This window comes from Protopterus annectens, chromosome 5.part0 (assembly GCF_019279795.1).
Source record: "Protopterus annectens isolate FY-2018-M chromosome 5.part0, PAN1.0, whole genome shotgun sequence".
Lineage (NCBI taxonomy): Eukaryota > Metazoa > Chordata > Ceratodontiformes > Protopteridae > Protopterus > Protopterus annectens.
In genome coordinates this window covers 877085614-877110623 of record NC_056735.1, presented here as the reverse complement: position 1 = coordinate 877110623, position 25010 = coordinate 877085614, and the positions used below count along the sequence as shown (strand labels likewise).

Genomic DNA, 25010 nt, shown 5'->3' with positions numbered 1-25010 from the left:
AACCACAGGATGGGTAAGGCCAACCTGTACCCAAATGAGATAGGTTAAGTTGAACACAAAAATGGAAATAGGCTAGGTTTAAAACGGCCTGTAAGGACAGATATCCTAGTACTTACCTATGAACCTAAGAAAACCTTAAAAATAGATCTAGATAAAGATCTATATTTTTTTTCTTGTGGAAGAAAAGCTCTTCGAACTGGGGGGTTGAGATGCAACCCCAGGAAGACAATTCTGCATGAAGGAGTCATAAAAGGCTTTTGAATGTTTTCTTGGAATCCCAGCTTGTGTAAGAAATACTGTTATGCCCTGTTAGGAATACATTGATTGAATCATCAAGGTAATCTTGTACAATGATTACATTAAGAGTCTTGGTATTTCAATAACAACATTTCAAGGTGATCCCAACCACTACAAGTCTTAGTATGATCTATATATCTTATTCTGATCACTTCTTTTTCAGTTTTACATAGTACTGCTGTTAAATTTTAAAAAATCTTTGAACGTAAGAACTGAATTAGATTTCTAGTTATTTGTAATAACTTTTTTAGCAACTGCCAAAAGACTCCAAAATATTTTTGTTTGACTTTTACAGGTACAGGAAGTAGAACATGCCTTATTATTATTGATCTAGTTAAAGAGCAATTATCAGACCATAACCTCTTAAAACATACTTATCTATTCACAATATACATTTATTTTTTCACAATCCATAAATGTGGGTCAGATTTCTCATCTTTACTACATCTCCAACAAACTGAATAAGTAATTTTACTAAACGTTGAGATCTTATAGGGAGCAACAAACAATCTATGTATATATTTCCACATAATAACTTTCCAGTATAAGAAAGAAAGAATTCTGACTAACTGATTTAAGTAACAAAGTTTTATTCTTACCATCTATTGAGTCACTCAAACCAATACAGTCTACAAACTTCCAGAATTTTGTATCACAGTTATTACTATTTGTAATTAACATATTAACATATAACTTGTACAAGCTTCCTTGTAGGTCAATTTACTTCTGATGATAGCATCCATATATTCATACAATAGGGGAATAGTGTTCTGTTCATCTTCACTCATATCATCTACAAATCCATTTAATTTCTTACTGATGGATAAATATTAACTAGTTAACAGATTCATCCAACTTATAATTTTTCATTAAATATTCTGGTACCTTAGCTTTTCCTTTTTCAAAACAATCACACCATAATACTAATCCATTCCTTTTTAGGAAATTCATTTTAACATGGTTCTGAGTTTCCTTAAATCTAGAAGAATGTGCAAGGGGAAAGCAAAAAAAAAATAATTTTGATATTAATGGAGTTTTAAAAATGTACTTCTTAACTGTTTTAAGAATTGATTTCATATATGTAGTCTAAAGAATGAAATTAATTTCATTCTAAGATAAGTTTTATTTACCAGATGAAAAGTTTGTTACATATTTCTAATTTATCATATTTGATAAACTTATAAAAACGTAGTATAATCTGCTCCTCCTGAATGGTTTTCCATTGACTAGTGTAAGTTGAGTCTATCCAGAGTATAACAGAGTTAAAATCTGCAGCAACAGAATAAGATTCTACATGTTGGAAGCGAACACCACCATATTCCCATAATCTTATACGATTTCTATAAGCAAGTATTTGCTTTTTTAGGATACCATAAGAAAAAGGTTAATTTTTTTCCATTTTCTTTAAAGTTTTTGTCACGCATTAAAGCTACTGAATATAAAAACATTCATTCAATTTTTTAATAAGAAGTAACACTTCTTCAATTATTTTTTCAAATGTATTATTAACAATCTTACACACATCTTGATACATTTTTATTGATAAATATTTTAGCTCTTTTCCTTCCCAATTTTATGCATATTTATCATTAAACTTACTATCTAGTAATTGATTTAACACTGAATTTTCAGTTTTATTATTATTAAATTTCAGCAATGATACTTCTTGAAACTTTTCAATTTTCTCATCTATTTATTTAATTGAATAATTTAAATCTTCTATAGTTACTAAAATATCATCTGCAAAAAGCTGTATTTTAGACTGCCAATCCTTGTTAATTGAGAATCTGTCAATGTTTTTCATTGCTTCTTATACTATTAGCTTAGAGTTCAAAAACTAACATAAATAGTAGATGAGACAAAGCATTGCTTTGTACCTTTGTGTAAAATGAATCCTTCAGAAATGTAATATCCAATTTTATCATGTGCTTTGGAGTCTCTATAGAGGTTTTTTTAATACTCCAATAAATTATTCTAGAAATGTAAACACTTCAAAGTTTTAAACAAGTATTTCCAATCTACAGAATCAAAAGCTCTCTTGATATCTAAGCTAATTAGGGGCAATTTCTTGTTTATCCCTTTTGTTAAATCTATAATCATTACTAACCTTTTTTTATTACCATACGTTAATCTATTGACAATGAATCCTGTCTGATATTTATTAATAAAATACTACATATTTTAATCTTGTAGTAAAGATGGCAGTAAATATTAAAACCTGTACATTTATTAATACAATCTGTAACACAAAGAAGAAATAAAAAAATGAAATACAATAAAATAAGCGCTTCCATTTTTGTATTAAAAACTTCTTCAGATGGATCAGTCATTTAAAAACTCTGCTGTTTTATAATCCAATCAGTACAGTTACCTGTACCATGTGATTGCTGTGCCCCAAATACAAGCAAAAGATTTAAACAGCAAACAGAAAACTCACAATGCATGTAAAACTTCACTGAATGTTCCTTGTGCAAATAGCAACCTAATTTATAAATCAGCCCATATTTACAAAATCGATACAGGAAACAAACCATAACAATAATTTATGTTAAAATGCTAATAGTTCATCTAATAGTAGCTTTTAATTTTAAAATACAATTAATGAATAGCTGTTCATTTAAATCTGGCCAACAATTAGTGTTCAAATGCAATTGCCAGAAAAGTTCACGTTTTTCATGTTTCAAAGTCCATGTTCCAGCCCTCTCCTCATAAGGCAGTTGTTCAATAATGAAACAATTAAACCAACCCCCAGGTTCTCTTGTAACTGTTTTGATAAGGCACTGTTATCTTTCCATTTTCAAATATCATACAGATGTTCACAGATCCTATCTTTAAGCTTTTTTCAGTCTTCCCAGTGTAGAAGCCAGGGCATGCAGTACATTCTGCACAATAAATAACCCTAGTGGAACTGCAATTAAAAAACATTAATTTTAATCACATTGTTATTAATAATATTTTTTTTTACCATTATGTAAACACAAGACATGCATTGGCCACATTTGTTCATTCCCATTTCATCATGATTGCATTTAATTCTTTGCACAAGTATATTTTTTTAATTTGTACCTTTTCTATAAATAACACAGTTGGGATGATCCCACTTTTTATTTAACCTTCCTCCCAAAATTGGCCAGTTTTTTTTTATCAAAATATGTTTGATTTTATAACTATCCATAAAAAAGCTGTAATTAATGCATTTTTGAAACTGGTTAAATTATTTGTGCTTGGAGGGGTTTGGGTGTAATTTATCTGACTCACATCACAAGTAAAATTAGGCCAATCCTTTTTATCAGACAGAATAGGGTTGAACACATGTTTCTCTCACTTATTAATTACCTCATACATACAGTGCCTATAAACTCTGCAGGATACCTCCACCTGAGGAACATAGATTTAAGTTTTAAACATTCATCCCAAAAATCTTCCTCCAGGCTAACCATCCTCACAGAGTGCTTAAACTGTCCCTTAACAACAGCCTTTTTTCTGGCTTAGGAGGTGTGTGCTTGAAAAATGTAGAAAGCTATTAAAGTAAGTAGGCTTTCTATGTATTTTAAAAAGGGACCTTTCATTAATATTGTCTTTTGTAAGCAAGATATCAAAGTAAGCTATATGTTCATCATGAAATGTATACGTGAATGTCAAAACGTTGGTACTCTGATTGATATAATTAATTACTCATATCCCCCATTCCATAAAATAAACATGTCATCCACAAAACGTGTGTAAAATTTACAATGGAAGAAAAATTCTGAACTGAGTAAATATTTTTTTCTCCCATTATATCAACACTATATTTGCATATAATCCCCAACAAGGAGACCCCATTGTGACCACCTACTCTGTATATATATATATATATATATATATATATATATATATATATATATATATATATATATACACACACACACACACACATATATATATATATATATCTGTCTAAGATTATAAAGTTATTCTTCAATACACTCTCAAGTAATAGTTCATATAAATTAATTCATTCTTATGGAATCCTTTTATCGAATAAAAATTCAAGAAACCATTTTACACCTAAATTATGGGGTATCATGGTGTATAGATTTTTCACATCAATTGTGGTGAATGAATAGGAAGTTTTAAATGGGTGATGTACATTTTTTGTAAAAAAATTCCCATGAACCTTGACAAACATATGGTTCCTGTTGGACTAATGTTTTTAATTTTACATCAAGAAATTTAGAGCATTAGTAGGATATACCTCCATGTGTGTCCACAATGGGACACATAGGGAGATTTGTAATATTTTTTATGGATTTTAGAAGCTCTAAGAATAGCAGGTGCTTGGATTAGTCACATTAATGTAGATGAATTCATTGATACTGATTTGTTGATCAATGGAAAGATCTTGTGTGTTATTTCTAATTGTCCTATATGCCCAAGTCATCTCATTGATGGATACCGGACAGTAGGTATCATCAGTTAGCAATTCTTTCATTTTAAGTACAGTCACTTTCATTCAAAACCACTAAATCACCTCCTTTATCTGGTTTCATGAATCTAATACCTTGGTTGTTTTTAAATTCAAACCATAATGCTTTTTTCATTCCCAGTAAGATTGTTTATATTAGTACACTTAAAAATTATTCTTGAAAGTGTTATTAATATCTAGTTCACAACATTTTTCATATTACTGGATGCTAGGGTGCAGTGGGGGATTACACATACTACATAACCTTAATGTGTCCATTGCAACATCAATATTTTGAAACATGATGTTAAAGTTTAACTTCCTTACATATTGTCTTAAATCCATTAAAACATGCAGTGGATATAAAAAGTTTACATAACCCTGTTAAAATGCCAGGTTTTTGTGATACAAAAATGAGACCATAATAAATCATTTCAAAACTTTTCCTATCTTTAATGTGACCTATAACCTCTACAAATCAATTGAAAAACACAAATTTGTTAGGGGAAAAAATATAAAAAATAAAAAATGTACAATACACTGGTTGCATAAGTCTGCACACCCTTAAACTACTTTGTTGTACCTCTACCTCTCTGTAATCCACCCTCTGTGGGGTCCAGTATGATAACAGGGTCTTGGTAGGTTGTCTTGATTAAGTTTTATTTTTGACTGTTCTGATCGACTCAGTTCCGAGAAATCTACCTGGGCTATAAATGATTATTCTCATTGACAATTAAGATAATACTATCATGTAGCAATAAAATCCAAGAACTACACGCTAGCATAAGCATATATTCCCCAGATATTTTCTTCCTAACTGAAACCTGGCTCAAACCACACATCAAAAGTGAGGAAATACTTCCACTTGAATACAACTTCCTTCGCATAGACAGATTGTCCACAAAAGGAGGTGGTGTAGCATTGATAGTTAAACACCACCACAATATTCAACTCCTGAACTCATCTGCCCCTCACCACAACAATGAAGAAATCCTTTATGCCAATCTCAAACTAAACCCAAACAAAACAATCAATATCATATGATGCTATTTCCCACTAGGGCAACATATTACACCCTTAGAAAATCTCCTGAGGTGGGCTACTCTATCTCTACCCCAGGAAACCATCATTCTCGATGACTTTAACATCAACTGGCTATCCTGTAATAACAGTCTCCCAACCATTCACCTTAATCTCCAAGCGTTCACTCAACTCATTCAATTCACCTACCCGAATCAACAAAAACCCTAACAGTCATACCTTACTTGACTGGATCCAAGTCAACAACACCCCTCACGCTTACCTAGCAGGCTGCTTACCTGACAGTCTTAGTGACCACTCCCCCACTTTCCTAATTCGGCACCACACAAACAGTCTGAAGCCCATTATCCACAGGCAAATATGGAACAAATCCAACTTCAACCCCAACTCCTTCATCTCCTCCCTGCAAAAAATTAACTGGTCACCACTAAAATACCTCAACCTAGATGAGGCTGTCAACTTCTTCAACAGTACTTTCCTCTCCATCCTAAACACCAATGCTCCTGAAAGAAATGCCAAAGTCAGATCCAGGCATGCCCCATGGTTACAAAAGACCACCAGGACCCTAATGAAATCCAGAGATAAGGCCTGGGAGCACTGGCGACTAACAAAAAATAACTCAGATAGGCAATCATTTCTTGAACTGTGCAATAAAGCCAAAATGCATATAAAATTAGACAAACCCCTCTACTATAAATCCACCCTAAACTCTACCAACCCAAACCCTAAGCAATTCTGGTCCACTATTAACAATATCCTCCACCCAGGGAAGGTTGATACCCCCCAGCTGTCCATTCCCCCTTCCTCCAGCAGTATTACTGAATCCTTCAACAAACACTTCACTGAAACTATAACATCTCTAAACAAACAACACTTCCTTACAACAGCCCCCCCAACTCCTAACCCTAAACCCCCCACTCCTCTTTTCTTCTTCACCTCAGTACCTTCCTCCAACATAAAAAGACTATTGTCAAAACTTAAACCCACCAAACTTGCAGCTGACAACCTCCCCTCTGAATACTTGAAAACTGCATCTGATACACTAGCCTACCTAATTTCAATTTTAATCAACAGTTCCATAACAGAACGCTATGTTCCCCCAATATGGAAAATATCCCACATCATTCCCATCCACAAAGGCACCCCCCTCCACTGACCTCTCCAATTACCGCCCCATTGTTATCCTCTCCCCTCTCTCCAAGATACTTGAAAAATGCATCAACACCCAGGTCTCCAACTACCTCCTAACTAATAATCTCCTCTCCAAAACCCAACATGGTTTCAGGCCATATCACATCACTACCTCCGCTCTGCTCTCCTTCACCAACACTATACTTCATCACTGTTATCAAACCCGAAAACTCAGCAGGTGAAGCCATATTTTCATGTACCATATCTAAACTTTGGAACAATCTTCCACCCTCTATAACTACTCTGCCTTCCAGCAACCTTTTCAGGACTGCACTCAAATTCCACTTAAATTTGCACTGGCTTTGTCCTTGTTCTATTCCAGACTAACACCCTTACCACCCCACCAAGACTCTTAACCCAACTATACTACCACCACTACTAACCACAGTCAGAAATAACTAGTTGTCTTTACATACTTTAACATCTTGACTGACAACATTGCTACTAATATTATAAATGACAAGAAACTATCTTAACTTGCAACATTTTCTGTATATACTATTGATACTCAATATCTTGTTATTGTATTAAAGCCAACAACCTGTAATGTTGTTTCCTATTGCTGCAACTTTGTATCTCTATCATGTACATGATGTGGAGCTTTTCTCCCCGGGCATCCGTTGAAAAAGGACCTGCGTCCAGTTGGAATTTCTTGGTAAACAAATGTACATAAATAAATAAAATAAATAATAAAATGTGAAAGATTCTCTCCTCCTATAAATTGTTTGAAGTATGGATATTGCTGGTGGTTTGAAGAGTGCTTTTGAAATTTAAACTCTAAACTTGGGATGTCAGTGGAACAGGGTATGCCTTGTGATTGGTATAGCCCATCTATCTCATTCAAGTTTCTTCATTTTATGGGTACACATAATTTGTACCTGTTCATTTATACTTTTAAAAATACAGAAATGTTCATACTTAGATAGTTAATATTCAAGATGATGTAAGATTGTATTGTCCAGAACATGACTATCATTTATCAGATTCCTGTATTGATTTTGTAAATATGGGCTGTTTTATCAATTATGTTGCTATTTGCACAAGTAACATTCAGTGAAGCTTTTCAAGCATTGTGAGTTTTACATGTGCTCTTTAAATCTTTTACTTGTCTTTAGGGGCTTGGCAATCAAATGGTACAAGTAACTGTATGGATTGGATTATAAAACAGCTGGGTTTTTAAATAACTGATCCATTTGAAGAAGTTTTTAAAACAAAAATGAAAGCACTTATTTTACTGTATTTTATGTTTTTTTTTTTTTCTTCTTTGTGTTATGGATTATACTAATTAATTTCATGGATTTTGGTATACCCAGTCTGGAGGAGTTCCCTGACCCAATGCATTTAGTTTTTGGAGTTTGTTTTTCTTGTTTTTCAGTTGTGGAAGTAAATATGTTATAGTCTACATTTAATAATGAAATAGGTCCTGAAAATGTTGCTAAGTTATTCTAAAATATTTATCTCAGGCAGACTATATAATTCCATAGTTAAACATCGAACCCTGGAGCTTACAATTTTTCCCTTTTTTAAAACCTTCTTTAACTTCTATTAGGGTAACAGCCTTATTCAACAGAGATATTTGTTGGTTATTAGGTTTATCAGTAAGATTTTATTTAAATCTTGTCAATTTTGTAATCATCAGGATTATCATTTTTATCTTTATTAAGATCCTCATGAAAGCATTTCCTCTATGTATTAGGTAAACTTATTAGTGAGGATTTTGGATTTAATTGATGCGTGCCTTTTTGTTTAAAATCTTACTTCTATTAACTAATCTATGTAGATTTTTGAAGTCATCTCGTAACTATGCAATTTTATTTTTTCTACAGCTATCTCCACTTTATGCATTAAAACGGTTTTATATTTTGCCATTAATTTCTTAAAGATTTCAGTATCATCCAATTTCCCTGTTATTCAAACCTCGCTTTATGTATTTCACCTTGTATTTCTAACAAGCCTTTATCTCACTGTTTCATGTTATTACTAGCCCATCTTCCCCTTGTGTCTTTAATATGCATTTAAGAAGTCCCACAACATGACTTTACTAACCTGACCATTATCATTCAAAGATAAACAAATTCTCAATTTGTTCCTTAAGATAACCCTTAAATTGTTTTAATTTCATCATATATACTGGGATTCTATAAATCTGAAATTTCCTTATATCCATTAATATATTAATACTTAGTGCATTATGATCAGATAAAAGACAAGTAATACTTTTTAAAATAATTCACTTTATTAAGTAAATCTGTAGAGGCATAAATACTATCAATTCTAGTTTGCATTCTTTGCACATAAGAATAATGAGTAAACAATGAATTATCTTCTGCTTTTACTATTAAAATCAACTAAATGATAATTAGTAATACATCTGTTTAGTGCTTTAGCTGATGCAGAATTTTAGTTTTCTTTTGTTCACTTATATCTTCTATATTAGTTGGGCAGTTAAAATCCACTGCAAAATTAAACTAACCTTCCAATGTCTGTGTAGAAAGTTTAAGTGATTTTTAGCCATTCTTGCATCTATTCCAGAGATCCAGTAAAATAGGTAGTGTGTAGAGTTTGTCAATATATTCAATTATTACAAATGTATACATTCATTTGGGATCATTAATAGATTCCATGACCTTAGGCATTACAGTAGATTTTCGCCAAAATATGGCAGTCACTCTATTCTTTTTGTAAAAGAAGCCTAAACTATTTAAATATTGCATATCTTTATTTATCAAGTAAGCCGCTTGCAAGAATATAATGTTTCTTCTGTTTAATTTTAGATATTAAGCCTGCGTTACCAGGCTATAATTCATACCACACTTTTCGGCCACCTAACCCGGAATGAAGCACTAAAGGTGGAGGCGTGTCCATATTCACTAAGGATATCCACACCTCCAGGATAGTTGCACAGCATAATGCATCTGAGATTATCCAAGTGCAACTAACTCTGGGCAAGACCGCAATCCAAATTGTAGCTTGCTACAGACCCCCCACCATGCCCCAGGATTCCCACTCCTCATTTATTGATACACTGGAAAGTATTAGGGTACAACCCAACACCCTAATAATGGGTGATTTCAACTACCCCACCATTAAATGGGAAAGTTACTCATGCACTAACTCTTTTGCTCAACGTTTTCTGGAATTCATAAATTCCAACGCCTTGAATCAACTTATTCACACTCCCACCAGGGGAAACAATATCCTAGACCTGGTCATTACCAACATGGGCAACCAGTGTTCCACACCAGAGGTCAATTCCTTGTTGGTCAGATCCGACCACAAGCTAATCACCCTAGACATCCCGCCCCCACCCCCAATTAGGGAAACCACCATAAAAAACTTCTCCAAAGCCAACTTCACACTTCTTAAGACAGAAGTGGCAAACTTCATGACACCCATGCAGACGGACAATAGAGGTACGACTGCCGAATCCTACACAAATGCACTTTATAAGCACTTACACGAGTGCATGGATCATGCTATCCCTAATAGAACCAAGATGCTATCCTCCAAAAAAAGGAAGCCAATCTGGTGGTCCTCTGCCATAAACAAACTCTACAACAGAAGAAAGAAACTGTTGCAAAAAAGAGTAAAATCCCATGACTGGAGGAACTCCCTGGTCAACCTCCGTAAGAAGCTGAAATCCTTCATAAAATCCTCCAAAGCTAGTTATGAAAACAAAATTGCCACTGACTCTGACACAAAGCATTCTATGGCTATGTCAAGAATCTCAATGGCAACACTCAGATCTGCTGTGAGTTACAGCACAATGGCACTAAATATACAGAACCAACTGATATTGTCAACATCCTCTCAGATAGGTTCAGTGCTAACTTTACCCCCCTTTCACCCCCTAGAGGGCCCATCTCTATACCGGAAGAATGCAAAGTTCCTGTAATCATGGCTGCACAGGTAAAAGACACAGTCTCCAAAGCCAAGAACACAGCATCCATGGGACCTGGCAATATCCCAGGCTGTGTTCTACATGAACTACAGAATGAACTGGCACCCTACCTAAGTACCATATTCAATCATAGCCTCACCTCAGGCTTTGTGCCCACTGAATGGTGTATCGCGATGGTTATCTCACTCCACAAAGGCAGAGCCATGACAGACTCCGGGAACTACCGCCCCATTAGCCTGACAAGCCTGGTCTGCAAGGCCATGGAATGTATCATCATGGAACTCATAAACAAAGACATTGGTAATCTCCAAATTCTGGACCCTACCCAGTTCGGGTTTGTAAAAAGCAGATCATGTCTCCTAAACCTGACTGACTTCTTTGAAGCAGTCACCAAAGCCATAGATGAGGGTAAGGTGGTTCACACAGCTTATCTAGTTCTCGCCAAGGCTTTCAACACCATCCCCCACTCTGGAATTATAGATAAGCTCACTAAACTAGGTATAAATCCCTATGTCACAAGAGGGGTTGCCAACTGGCTCACGGACAGAACCCACACTGTGAAAATAGCAGACTCCAAATCCGACTTCAGACCAGTGACAAGTGGAGTAATACAGGGTTTAGTTCTGGGTCCTCTCCTGTTTGGTATCTACTTCTCTGAAGTACAGGCTAACACAGAAGGTCTTTGGCTAACAAAGTTTGCAGATGACTGCAAACTAGGAGCCATAATCGAAACTCCTAACGATGTGGACATACTACAAAAGGGCTTCACTGAGAAAGATGCCTGGTGTCAAAGCCATGGCCTGATGCTCAATGCCAAAAAGTGTATTGTCATCTCCTTTGGTAAAAACTTTGTACCCATGAACTGCCACATAAGTGGTAGTCTACTTAACACCGAAAGTGTTATAAGAGACCTTGGGACACAGGTGGACAGTAGTCTCTCCTCTGATAATCACATCGCCACAGTTGTCAGGAAATCCTTCTACGTGGTTCACCTCATCACAAAAGGTTTCTCATCCAGAAAAAAAAGAGGTCATTGTTCCCCTCTACTCATCACTCATTAGACCCATTATAGAGTACAATGCCCCTTTTGGTATGTACCTCACAAGACATCTACAACAACTGGAAAGGCAGCAGAAATACCTCACAAAGCGGATTACTGGCCTCAAACAGATGCCCTATGCAGACTGTCTCAAAAAACTTCAGTTTTTACTCCATCGCATATCGCCTACTCAGAGGCGATCTCTGTCTAACATACAAAGCTATATCAAACCCACAGCTGTTGGACATGCTCCACTTAAAGAAATCCCAATCCCTCTGAGCTACATGCTCTAGGGACCTAAACCTTGTCACCACAATAAAGAGAACATGCTGGAGGGGTAGATTCCTGTCCTAGAGACTTCCCATACTCTGGAACAGACTACCTATATATGTCAAACAGAGCTCCTCATTAGCACTCTTCAAGAAAAATCTTGATGACTGGATGGGAAATAGGAAATTCACTCCAGGGATCACTTCTGTGGCTCTGCTCGACAGGGGCACAGAAAAATAATTTTCTTGGGTGGCAAAAGCCAGGATACCTTTTTGGCTAGGTTTATATACACCCTCGGGTTAGTAAATTATTAAAAGCAAAATGGAATGACAAACTAATAAAAATTAGAAACAAAAAACTACCTGCAGTGCCCAAGAATACAAATACCAACACCAGTAAAACTAACTCAACTTCAATTAAACAAGATGATAAGCGCTTTCATTTTGCTACGGCAAAACTTCTTCAGACAAACAATTCAAAAACATCATCTATTTAAATACCTTAGTATCATCTGACTAAAATCCAGCTTATACATCTTAAAGAAATATAACAACAACTTCATAAATATATACAAAAAAATAATAACATATAAACATATATAAACACCATCATATAATACTCACTGTTGCCCCCAATCCATTAAAAATTATATAAACACTAATAAAATAAAAACAAAATTCTTACATATACATAAAAAAAAAAAACACTTCCTAATCATCCCATCATCTAGATCCGCCCTCAATTTTAATAAATGACTAATACTGATGTTCATTTAAACCGGGACATACATTAGAATTAAGGTCCAATTGCCAAAAGAGTTCCCTCAACTTGACTCATAGTGGCCATGGACCCCCCCCCTTCTTATGTGGAACACTTTCAACAACAAAGAATCTAAAGTGGTGTTCTGGATACTCGTTCACATGTTTAGCTAGGGCATTGTTAGTTCTCTTATTATGACTATCATATTGGTGCTCATATATTCTCTCTTGGAGCCTACACTCCATCTTATCTTAGGTACAAAAAATTTCATATTGAACATTCACAGATTTTTAGTATCATTGACCAACAGCTTCAAAAATTAAAAACAAATAAGTTAAGGAAGACTGAAAGAGATAGAGTGGATTATCAGAATGGAAGTGCATATCCTGAACCTCCTACCTCACAAAAGTGGGGTAGTAGATTCCCTGGTGGTGTTAACTATTGTGGGAATAACCAGATTCAGGTGGATGTCTCTGGGGATTATTTGGAACCAATGAATAGGCCTGTAGGTAATAATGAAGGTGGACGTTCAGATTTTCAATTACGAAGATCTAAATGATTGAAGAACCAACAAACCAGGAAACTGGGGAATGGAATATACCCCCCCCAATATCAAAAAGAGGAATTTGAACAAATCCTTGAGGCAGAACCATAGACGATCCCAATGGAGGGCTTTCAGGAGGTAAATGACATCAATGCTGAATTTCCATTTTCATCTGAAGTTTCCCTTACTGGTGGACATAATATTTTACACAACGAAGACGGTGATTTCAATACCTATAATTTTTGGATGTTATAATTGATGATGTTGGGGTTGATCTTTTTGCTAAAGGTCTTAGTTTTGTACCATCCAAGAGTGTTAATGTGCCGGAAGTCCTTATGGATCTAAAATTATATATTCGTAAATTAAATCTTCTGCTGTTGTTTAAAGATTCTGAGGGTTCATTAGATCCCTCAAGACTGCCAAGCACATTTAATCCCACCTGCAGCCAATCCTGGTATTTTTTGTGAAAATGTGAAACTGATATTCATACTATGGCTCAAGTAATGGAACGGAGAAGATTATTTAACATCACTAGAGAAGAACCAGATTTTATTACTTTTATAAAAGGACAAAATGTCAGGGTTATGAAACCAGATAAAGGGGGTGGCTTGGTTATAATGTCTGACATTGATTACCATCATTGAATGATGGAATTATTGGTAAGTGATACCTATAAGCCAGTATCAAAAAATGAAATGAACATGGCATATTACCGAATTGGGACACAAATTAAGGACATCTTCATTGAGGGGAGAATTACACTGAATACATTTAATTTTTTTAAACTTTCCCTCCCCTTTGATTCCAACTATATTTGGAGACCCACAGCTTCATAAAGACGTTCAAGACCTCCATTTCGTCCATTTGCAGATGGGAGGGGTTCAATCATGAGTACATGCACTTGATTTCTGGATAGTAGGTTAAAAGCAATTGTCAGTGCTGAGGACTGTCTTTGTTGTGATTCATGGCATTTTCTTGAAAAGATTAATGACTTAGAGTTCAGTAAGGATGACACTTTTTGACCATTGATGTATGTGATATTTATACTGTAATCCTACAAAAGCTAGGGGTTTTATGGTTTACTGATTAGTTAGTAAAAAAAGGACTCATTCAAGATATTATCAGTGTCTATGAGGAATTGTTGGACATAATTTTAATAATTTTACTGTTTTTGATGGTAAATTATTCCTACAAAAACAGGGAGTGGCCATGGGGTCTCCATGTGGGACTCTCTTTGCAAACACTGTTATGCTGGAAAAGGAATCAAGGTTTTTATTTGGACATTCATTTTTATCTAACTTTAGACTGTACTTACATTACCTTGATGACATTTTTATTTTATGGAAGGGGGATAAGTACCATGTTCTGGATTTTATTGATTATATTAACTCTATGGATTTTTTATGTTTTAATTATACCATAGGAGAAATGTGTATTTTTTATTTGGATGTTCAACTTGAAAAATATATTAGGGGGAATAGGTTTGTGTCCAAGATATTTTGTAAACCAACCTATTCTAATTTTTCTTTACATTTTTCCAGTGGACACCCCTTCTAGTGGTCATTAAGGGGTATTTGGTTCATGTTGCATGATTAATTTCTTTGGATAATGATTTTAATTATGAATGTAATAAACTTTTAAATATGTTTTTGAGAAGGGGGTACCCTCGTTCCTTGGTTGAGGAACTTATTCAGGAAGTTACCTATAAAAAGAAAATGGGGATTTTTTTCCCCCATTACTGTCCCTGGAGATTGGAAGCCCAGTGAGTAATGATATGCATTATAATGGGCATTGAGAGGAAAAAATGGGTTCTGATTTCCCTATGGCTTTTATAACTACATATAGCCACAACAGTTTGAGAATACGGAACATACAAAATAGAAATTGGATACTTATAAAGGAGGTTAACAGCATTTACAAAAGGTTAGTAGACAGTCCCCAACTAGTTTATAAAAAGGCTAATAATTTAGAGACTATTATGGAGAGAAAAACAACTGAAGTAAAAGTTTTTTTGGGCAATCGGAAATGTGGCACTGCCACTATTGTAAATTTATATTTGAAAGTGACTGTGTAATTATTAGAGATAGAAAAGTACTAATAAAAGGGAAGCTTGATTGTGAGAGCAGAGGTTTGGTATATGTGGCTCTTTGCCAAACATGTAAACATTTTTGTGTGGGAAAGACAGAGTGTAGGCTCTGAGAGAGAATATACAAGCAGCAATATGATATTCATAATAAGAGAACTAATAATGCCTTAGCCAAACATGTGATTGAGTGTCTACAACACCACTTTAAATTCTTTGCTGTTGAAAGTTCTCCACATAAGGGGGGGGGGGGTCCATGGCCATTATGGGTCGAGCTGAGGGAGCTCTTTTGGTAATTGGACCTTAATTCTAATGTATGGCCTGATTTAAATGAACACACCAATATTGGTCCTTTATTAAAATTGAAGGTTGGATCTAGATGATGGGACAATTAGGAAGTCTTTTTTATGTAAGAATTGTTATTTTTAATTTATTGGTGTTTATATAATTTTAAATGGATTTGGGCAACAGTGAGTATTATATAATGCTGTTTAGATATTTTTATATGTTATTTTTTATGTTTATATTTATGAAATTATGATATTTCTTTAAGATGTATAAGATGGGTTTTAGTCACATGATACTAAGGCATTTAAACAGGTGATGTTTTTGAATTGTTTGTCTGAAAAAGTTTTGCTGTAGCATAATGAAAGCTCTTATCCTGTTTAAATAAAGTTGAGTTAGCTTTATTTGTGCTGGTGTTCGTATTATTGGCCACTGCTGGTAGTGTTTTGTTTCTAGTAGTAAATCATTCATTAAACATTTCAATATTATTCAATAATTCAACATTAGTATAACTACAGCTCTAAATAAGTAAGAAGAACAGTGTGAAACCTGAAGAGATAAATATATGTGTAAACTTACAGATGACAGGTAATCTTATCATATTAAACTATTATACAAAAATAAAATCAATGTATGTATATATATATATATATATATATATATATATATATATATATATATATATATATCATGCTAAAAGATACATATATATTTTGTAGATCTAACAAAAGCTCTGAATTAAGTTTAAAAGTACAAGTGTCTATATCTTAAAATTGTGTAACACTCTTAATATGATAAATATCACAATATTTAAAAATCTTTTAGCTTATTAAACTATTTCATAGCAATATTTATATTACCGAGGACAAAGAGAGTGTCGTGCCATTTCTATGGAGTAAAAAAAAACATTTATAGTCTATATTGTATTCAAAAGTTACAGTGTGCTTAATTAAACCCCCATTCTCCCTTCCTGGGTTGAAATACAGTGGATATAAAAAGTGTACACACTTCTGTTAAAATGCCAGATTATTGTGATATAAAAAAAGAGACCACAATAAATCATTTCAAAACTTTTCCCACCTTTAATGTGACCTATACCCTGTATAATTCAGTTGCAAAACAAACAAATCTGTTAGGGGATAAAATATAAAAAATAAAAAATGTACAATAAGCTGGTTGCGTAAGTGTGCATACCCTTAAATTAATACTTTGTTGAAGCACCCCTTGATTTAATTACAGCATTTAGTCTTATTGGGTAGGAGTCTATCAGCATGGCACATCTTGTCGTGGAAACATCTGCCCACTCTTTCTTGCAAAAGCAGTCCAAATCTGTCAGAATGCAAGGTCATCTCTTCTGCACAGCCCTCTTCAGGTCACCCCACAGATTTTCTATTGGATTTAGGTCTGGGCTCTGGCTGGGCCATTCCAAAACTTTAATTTTCTTCTGGTGAAGCCATTTTTTGTTGACTTGGATGTATGCTTGGGGTCATTGTCATGTTAAAAGATGAAATTCCTCTTCATCTTTCTAGCAGATGCCTGACGGTTTTGGGCCAAAAGTGACTGGTATTTGGAACTGTTCATAATTCCCTCCACCTTGACTAAAGCCCCAGTTCCAGCTGAAAAAAAAAGAAACCCCAAAGCATGATACTGCCACCACCATGCTTCACCGTAGGGATGGTGTTCTTTTGGTGATGCAAAGTGTTGTTTTTGCTCCCAACGTACCTTTTGGAATTGTGGCCAAAACCTTCAACCTTGGTCTCATCAGACCATAACACATTTTCCCACATGCTTTTGAGAGACTTGATGTATTGTTTTGCAAATTTTAGCCAGGCCTGGATGTTTTTCTGTGTAAGAAAAGGCTTCTGTCTTGCAACCCTACCCCATAGTCCAACTATATGGAGAATACGGGAGATTGTACACAACCAATACTTGGAAGAAATTCCTGCAGCTCCTTCAGTTTTGATTTAGGTCTACTGGAAGCCTCCTTGACCAGTTTTTGTCTTGTCTTTTCATCAATTTTGGATGGATGTCCAGTTCTTTGCAACGGCACTGTTGTTCCATATTTTCTCCACTTTTTTGATGACTGTCTTCACTATGTTCCATGGTATATCCAATTCTGTGGAAATTTGTTTTGTACCCTTCTCCTAACTGATACCATTCAACAATGAGATCCTTTTGATGCTTTGTAAGCTTTCTGCGAACCATGGCTTTTGCTGTAGCAGGCAACTGAGTAAATGTCAGGAAAATCCTATTAGGACAGCTGAACTTTATTTGGGGTTAATTAGAGTCTCTTTAATTGCTGGCAGGTGTGTACCCAAGAAGACTGAATGTTGTAATTAAATCAAAAGGTGCTTCAACAAAGTGTTAGTTTAAGGGTGTGCAGAGTTATGCAGCCAGTGTATTGTACATTTTTAATTTTTTAATATTTTTCCCCTAACAGAGTTGTTTGTTTTTCAATTGAATTGTACAGGTTATAGGTCACATTAAAGGTGGGGAAAGTTTTTAAATGATTTATTGTGGTCTCATTTTTTTATACCACAAAACCCTTGCATTTTAACAGGGGTGTGTACACTTTTTATATCCACTGTATATTGAGAAATCTAGTTTACTTCCTATCAAAATGGATGTACTGATTCAACAATATAACATTCAAATTTCATGTTTGACTTATAAAATTAGTTATTTCACGTAGTGTTTATGAGTCTAACACATAATATGAAACAAAGTTTCAAAGTTCAAATGACCAAGCTTTAAATTTCAGCTTTCAGAATATTTTCAAATATCTGTATATGATTTTTTTCTATGTAAATTATATGAGATCTTGTACATTTACTTTTCTGCCATATGTAGGCATATGTCATACATATCTTTCTTAAAAGCAGTATGCTATTTAAATATAATTTTTCTGTCTTATATGCCCACAAATATTCTACCTTAGTCTATATCACTTGTATTTCTAAAATCTCCTATTAAATTATTTAATCATCAGCGTTCTCTATTAGATATTACAGTATGTGCATATATTTTTTAACTTACTGATACTGCTCTTTTATTAATCTTACATAGTAGATATTTTATTCTTTGTGCATTTGCATATTATTCATAAACTGTTTAATCTTCTTATTAATTCTAGTATTACAAGTAATCTTGACTATATATAGGACAATTCCTGCTTGTTTAATTTGAATGTGTGATTTTAGCCATTGTTAACTGCTGTTCCGATTTAAGCTTCACATCCTGACATTAGAATTTGATTACAGCATGTTAAAATGACAACTCACTGCACATGGCAGCTACTAATTTCCTCTGTAAGTTTATCATTCTTCTTATTTCATGTAAACTGGTTTAATCAGGAACAAACATCTAATTTTAATTATTTCCAATAATATGTACAGTTAGAGCTAATAATACTACAACATAAACTATTAACATTCAGGAAAGTGTAAGCAAATTCTTTGCCAGCAACAGCTCAATATAAAACATTATTATAGCTTTTGTTTTACCAATTTATCACTTTAAAATAAATATTTAAAAAATATATTATTTTGAGTAGATTTCTCACACATATATACTTAAAAAAGAAATGAGAAAGTTATTTTTTGTTTTCACAGACATCAATGATGAACTTTGACCTAGATTTTCTTCACAACATCTCAAGGAGCAGGCAGGAAGCAAGGGAAGTAAAAATCGAGCATTTTTATACAACTGGAACATTCTTTTGTTCTTATTTTTTAAGTGTTAATTGCTTTATACATGGCATGTGAAAGGAATGTGTTACACAGGAAGAAAGGAAAGAAAATTCACCAGCACTTGAACACTTCTAGTTAGCATATTACTTAGATATGACATTCAGTTAACCCAGAAATGCACATACTAAGCAAAGTTAAAAAGAATAAATATAATTCTTACCTTACATAGTCTTAACGTTACCAATTATATTAGTTATAATTTGATGACATTACAGAAGTATTTATTTAACATTTAGAAATACATTTATAAGTTTAGCTAAATGAAAAATATTAATGCTTTCACTGTACACACAGTAAAACAGTAAAATTAACCATTTATATTCCTTATCATGACAAGTGCTCTAGCTTAAAATATAAATACATACTTACATATGTTTTGAAGCTTAAAATCCAATAAAAACCATGTTACTTAAAGGATAAATCTATTGCGTAAAAATATAAAAGTCCTGCTATCAGAGAATAAAAGTCACGTTTTTAAGCTTTTTAATTTCAAAAGCAGTTTAGCAGACTTCCAGGAATTCGGCTCACTCTGTCTCTTGAGGGATATACTCTTCTCATCCATTCCTTCAGTATTATTAAGAATTTTATTTTAACAAAAGTGGATGTCTGATCCACTTTGTCAAAATATTTTAGTTCCTGTAGAAAGAAATAATTTGGTCTTTGTATGCAACACCAAAGTAGCTTTAATATTGTTCTTTTTTAAATTCCTTAATCAACAGTAAGCAGGATTTTCTTTTACTCATTACTTTACTGAAATAATCATTGTCAAATCTGACAACACATTCACCTATTTTAACAGATGAGGTGAACCATGCTGTTTTTAATATTTGATCTTTTTCCTTAGCTGGACTTAAACTTAACTATAATTGAATGTGGTGATGAGTTTTCCTTCTTTGAATGCACTCTTAGGGATCTATGTGTCCTTTCAATTCAAAAAGATAAAATTTCAGGTAAATTAAATGTTTTATGTAGCCAGGTTGTTAAGAAGTTTTATATGTCGTCTCCATCATTCTTTTCAGGTATACCATACATTCTAAGGTTATTTAATCTCAGTCTATTTTCTAAATTATCAACTTTATATATGAACCAGTTATTTTGTTTTAAAAGAAATTCAGTCTGAGACTCATCTTCAGTTATCCTTTCATGATTATTTAAAGCTTCTTCTAAACTGCTGATTTGCGCAATTTGTTGTTTCATAAGAATTTCTAAATGTTTCATCTTCTTTCTGGACTCTTCTTTGAAACTTTCTATTTTGGTATTCAGTTTCTCCATTTTAAGTAATACAGCCTGTATATTAAATATTACTGACTGAATATCTTTTTTAACACATGATTCCTGAGTACCATTTCTTGAGTGGTTCATGGTGAAGTGTCTTCTCTTTTAACCACACAGCTGAAATTCTCACAGAAATATGACAACTTTTGAAGAACTTGAAGTAATAAATCTTTTCTCTGAATATTAGCAAATAAAATTAGTTAACATGTAACTCCAAATTTTATGTTTTTTGATTATATTGTCTGTCAGAGGATAGTTTTTATTCATAGGGCTTTCACCTGTTGCTGCTCTCAGTTAGCCATCTTAGCCACTCCCCCAATTATGTTCTTTTTAATGTACTGAGGATGCACATCATCAAATTGCAAGTATGCACTGCTAGCTATCTCTTTGTGATATAATCTTATCTTAAAAACACCATTCTGTACATCTTTAGCTATACACAGACCCAAACAAATAATCTCATTAAAAAGCTTAAGAAACTTGAATCTTAAAAATTCTTTAGAAGGCACAAAATGTCTTGGAATAAATTAAACTCAGATGTCATTGCAGTCCAAATGAAAAATATGTTGTCAATAAAATGAACATATATTTTAACATGATAAAAAATGGATGTTCATAAATGTTAACTTGTTCCCAAACTGTTAACACCAATTGGTGTAACTCAGGGCCACAGCAGCCCCTTATTGTCACTGAAAATATGTATCATTAAAAGAGAAAACGTTATTGTACAACACAATCTGCAATCCTGCTATCAATATATGAATCAGTTTGTCTGTTAATGTGTTGCACAGAAAATCTTTTACCCAAACTAACCCTAATTTATGTTGCATAACAGTATACAAACTGTCTCTATCTGCAGTGACCAAAATATCAGAATCCATAACCAAAACATTTTGTAATAACATAATAAAGTCACAGTATCTAATAATAAAGAATGAACTTCCCAAAAAACTTTCTGAATGCAAGATTCAACAAAGATGACAAAAGTCATAGTTTTAGACCCACTTGTTGTGACTAAGGACAAAAAAGATGGCTGTATTGTCAACTAATGTATCTTTGGGATCCCAAACATAATAGGGGTCTTAGGCCCAATCATCTTCTAACAATCAGATGTTTCCTTATCAATTCAGCCATCAAACAAAAAATTTGCCACTTTCATCTTAAATTATTTCATAAGCTGCAAATACTTTGGATTTGCACCATTTTGTAAGCCTCAACATTACTCAAAAGTGAAAACATTCACTGCTCATACTTGTAGGCATTTACTACAGCTGTAGCAGTCCCCCATATCAGCCTTCATAATAGATTGATGCTTACTGTTTAAGTATATACAATGCTTCATACTTGTCTTTAGTCAAATTAAAACTTCTACTCTTTCATGGTTTTCACAAGAACCCCAAAGTCTCAGACTAAAGCTCAAAACAGTATCCAAATTTCTGGGTATGAATAAACTGATCTTATGCAATATGCTGGATTCACAATCCTCCATTTTATTTCTGAATAAAATTGCCAAATCTACCCTATAGGTAAACAGTCTCAAATAATTTCCACCAGAGATGCTATATATGTGGGCACAAAACCCAAACCCTGTCTGAGAATTTCTAATTGTAAATCATTGCAAATAATGTCAAATTGAATATCTTAAAAGTACCTAAAATGGCTTCTAATAACCCTGGAGTTGTTGAGGATGTACAAGATTTAATGATTGAACCTAATCCATTTGTGTGCACAAAAGCATTGGATTCACATAATTCCACAACTCCTGTTTTTTCTTCTTTTTTCAAAACAAGTTTATTGTTTTAACATATAAGAGAAATATAACAATTTTATACAAATAATTAAAAATAGGTATTATTATAATATTCAACAAAACAACTAAAGTATTTACAAAGACATCCACTACAATCAGATCAATTAATTAAACTAAAATACTGTGCTATTGAAATTAGAATTTTTTTAACAAATTTTGTAAATTATCCCATACAATAAAATGTGATGTTTTTCTAGTTGTTCTCATTCTAATTGTGCTTATTTCCATATGACACATTATATTCATAACATTTTTAAATTCATTGAACGAAGGAGGTGTATCTGAAATCCAATTTCTAGTTATTATTTTCCTAGCCACTGCTAGGATAGACCATAACAAGGGAAGCTTAATCTTTTAACACATTGAGGTACAGGTGTGTTGAATAATATAAGAGACTTAGAAATAATGAAATTATCTGTAAAAGAGCCTGCAAAAATTCATTAATTGACTTCCAGTATTCTTTCAACTTCATACAGTCATAAAACATATGAGCCCAGTCAGCATTAATTTCTACATTACATCTCTTACATAGATTATCTTTATTATTAATTTTATTCATCATCAAAGGTGTATAAAAGATCTATGTAAAAATTTCCATGTATAAAGTCTCCAGACAATGGAAGATGTAGTTCTATAAGCAGATTCCAATATATATTGTTTATCTTGTTGAGTTGGTGGGTCCCCATTAATAGAGGTGAAATAATTCCAGTATGAATCTACATTGTAAAAAGTTTCTTGTCTGATAATTTTATGTATATATGAAAGTTTACCTTTATCAGAAACTTTATGCTGTAAATTTATTATCAAGTAATCAATCAGTTTTGGAATAGATTCTTTAACTGTTATAGACATTAGATCTATTCTATCAATGAGATGTTGTCTAAAGATCTGAACCTCTAACCAGCAAGTTTCTCTTAGATCAAATTCTTGTTTTAAGAAATCTAGATTTTTAACTTTATTATCAGATATCAGCTGATACCAGTACTTTAGATTATTATCTATAGCTAAATGAGCTCCTTCAGAAGTAGATGACATAAGCATACCCTGAGTATAAATTATAGGGAATACAATAAAATTCCATTCCCTATACTTAGGGTGCATCCTGTTTTTTCTTCTGAGTGTTGTTCACATCCAGGGATAATTAAAAACCTGACTGCCCTGACTTCTGGATCAAAAACAGAAAACAGAAATTCTTGTACCTCTGTTGAAAAATCATCTGCCCTTGGCTCCTTTACCTTTGCCACCTGTGTGGAAACCTCTGTCCTTTAAAACTGTGATCCAGGGCTACTGATTGATTGCCCTGTAAAAATTCTTGATTTCCCATTTTGGTCTGCTTGCTAGGTCATGTCTTGCCCAGCACGCTGCTTTCTACCAAATGCTGTCACCATATACACACAATGAGCTCTGGTTGTCCCCATGTAGGAGAGTATCAATGACTGTATTTTTGTAGTCACTGTAATCTCTAGTAAACTTTGTAAATTTACTCTTCATAGGTAGATCATTTTCCTTGTCAGATTATTTGAACACTTTATTTAATATAGCAATAAATGACTCAGCTATCACTATACCTTTCAAATTAAACAAATTCTTATCAATGGTGGAATTTAATATATCTATGAGCTCACTGGTGAAGCAAATCAAGACTCTCATATAAATATAGTCTCTTCATTGATTGTGTACCAATCTTTGATAAATTCGGTGTTGGAAAATTTGTGCATAGTTTTTTTTTTAGTAAATACAAGCCTCTAGGAACCCTTCTTGCTAAGAGACTTTCCTTAAAAAAACTAAGTGTCCCATTGTAATGTATTTAACTTAATAAAATCTTTTTCAACCTCTTTAAGAAATTTGTTGGCCCCTTTATTGCTGAATCTATGCTTGAAGGTCAAATGAAAACTCCATGACTATGATTTTAAACAGTCCTGTAACTGTTGATCAAAAATTTCCTTATTTACTATCTTTCCATATTCAAAATATGTATACCAACTGTTTGAAAATAAAAATGCATGTCCACCAGTGATAACCACTTGAAGAACTGAGGAAGTAGAGTGCTATTTTGTGGAACCAGCACAGGGCACTTGTTGAGCTAGCTATGCTTCTGACTTATATATACTAACCCTGAGATCGCCATATCTCAAAGAAAAGGAAATAGCCCAAAAATAGCAATTTTGCACTAGTCTGCACTTTTGCAATTCAGTCTCCGCATTTTACGATTCAACAATGCAGGTCTCAAGATTTTAAATGGTTAACATATTAGTAAGATTTTTTTTTTTAATTTTATATTACTCAAAGATAGGTAATTTCAAGTCCTACTACATGGAA

General features: G+C 33.5%; 1 protein-coding gene across 2 annotated transcripts in view; it reads right to left on the bottom strand.

The window, feature by feature from the left end:
* XRRA1 (X-ray radiation resistance associated 1) overlaps positions 1–25010 on the bottom strand; it is a 1524348-nt gene that overhangs the window by 450343 nt on the left and 1048995 nt on the right. The gene's annotated exons all lie outside the window — the stretch shown is intronic.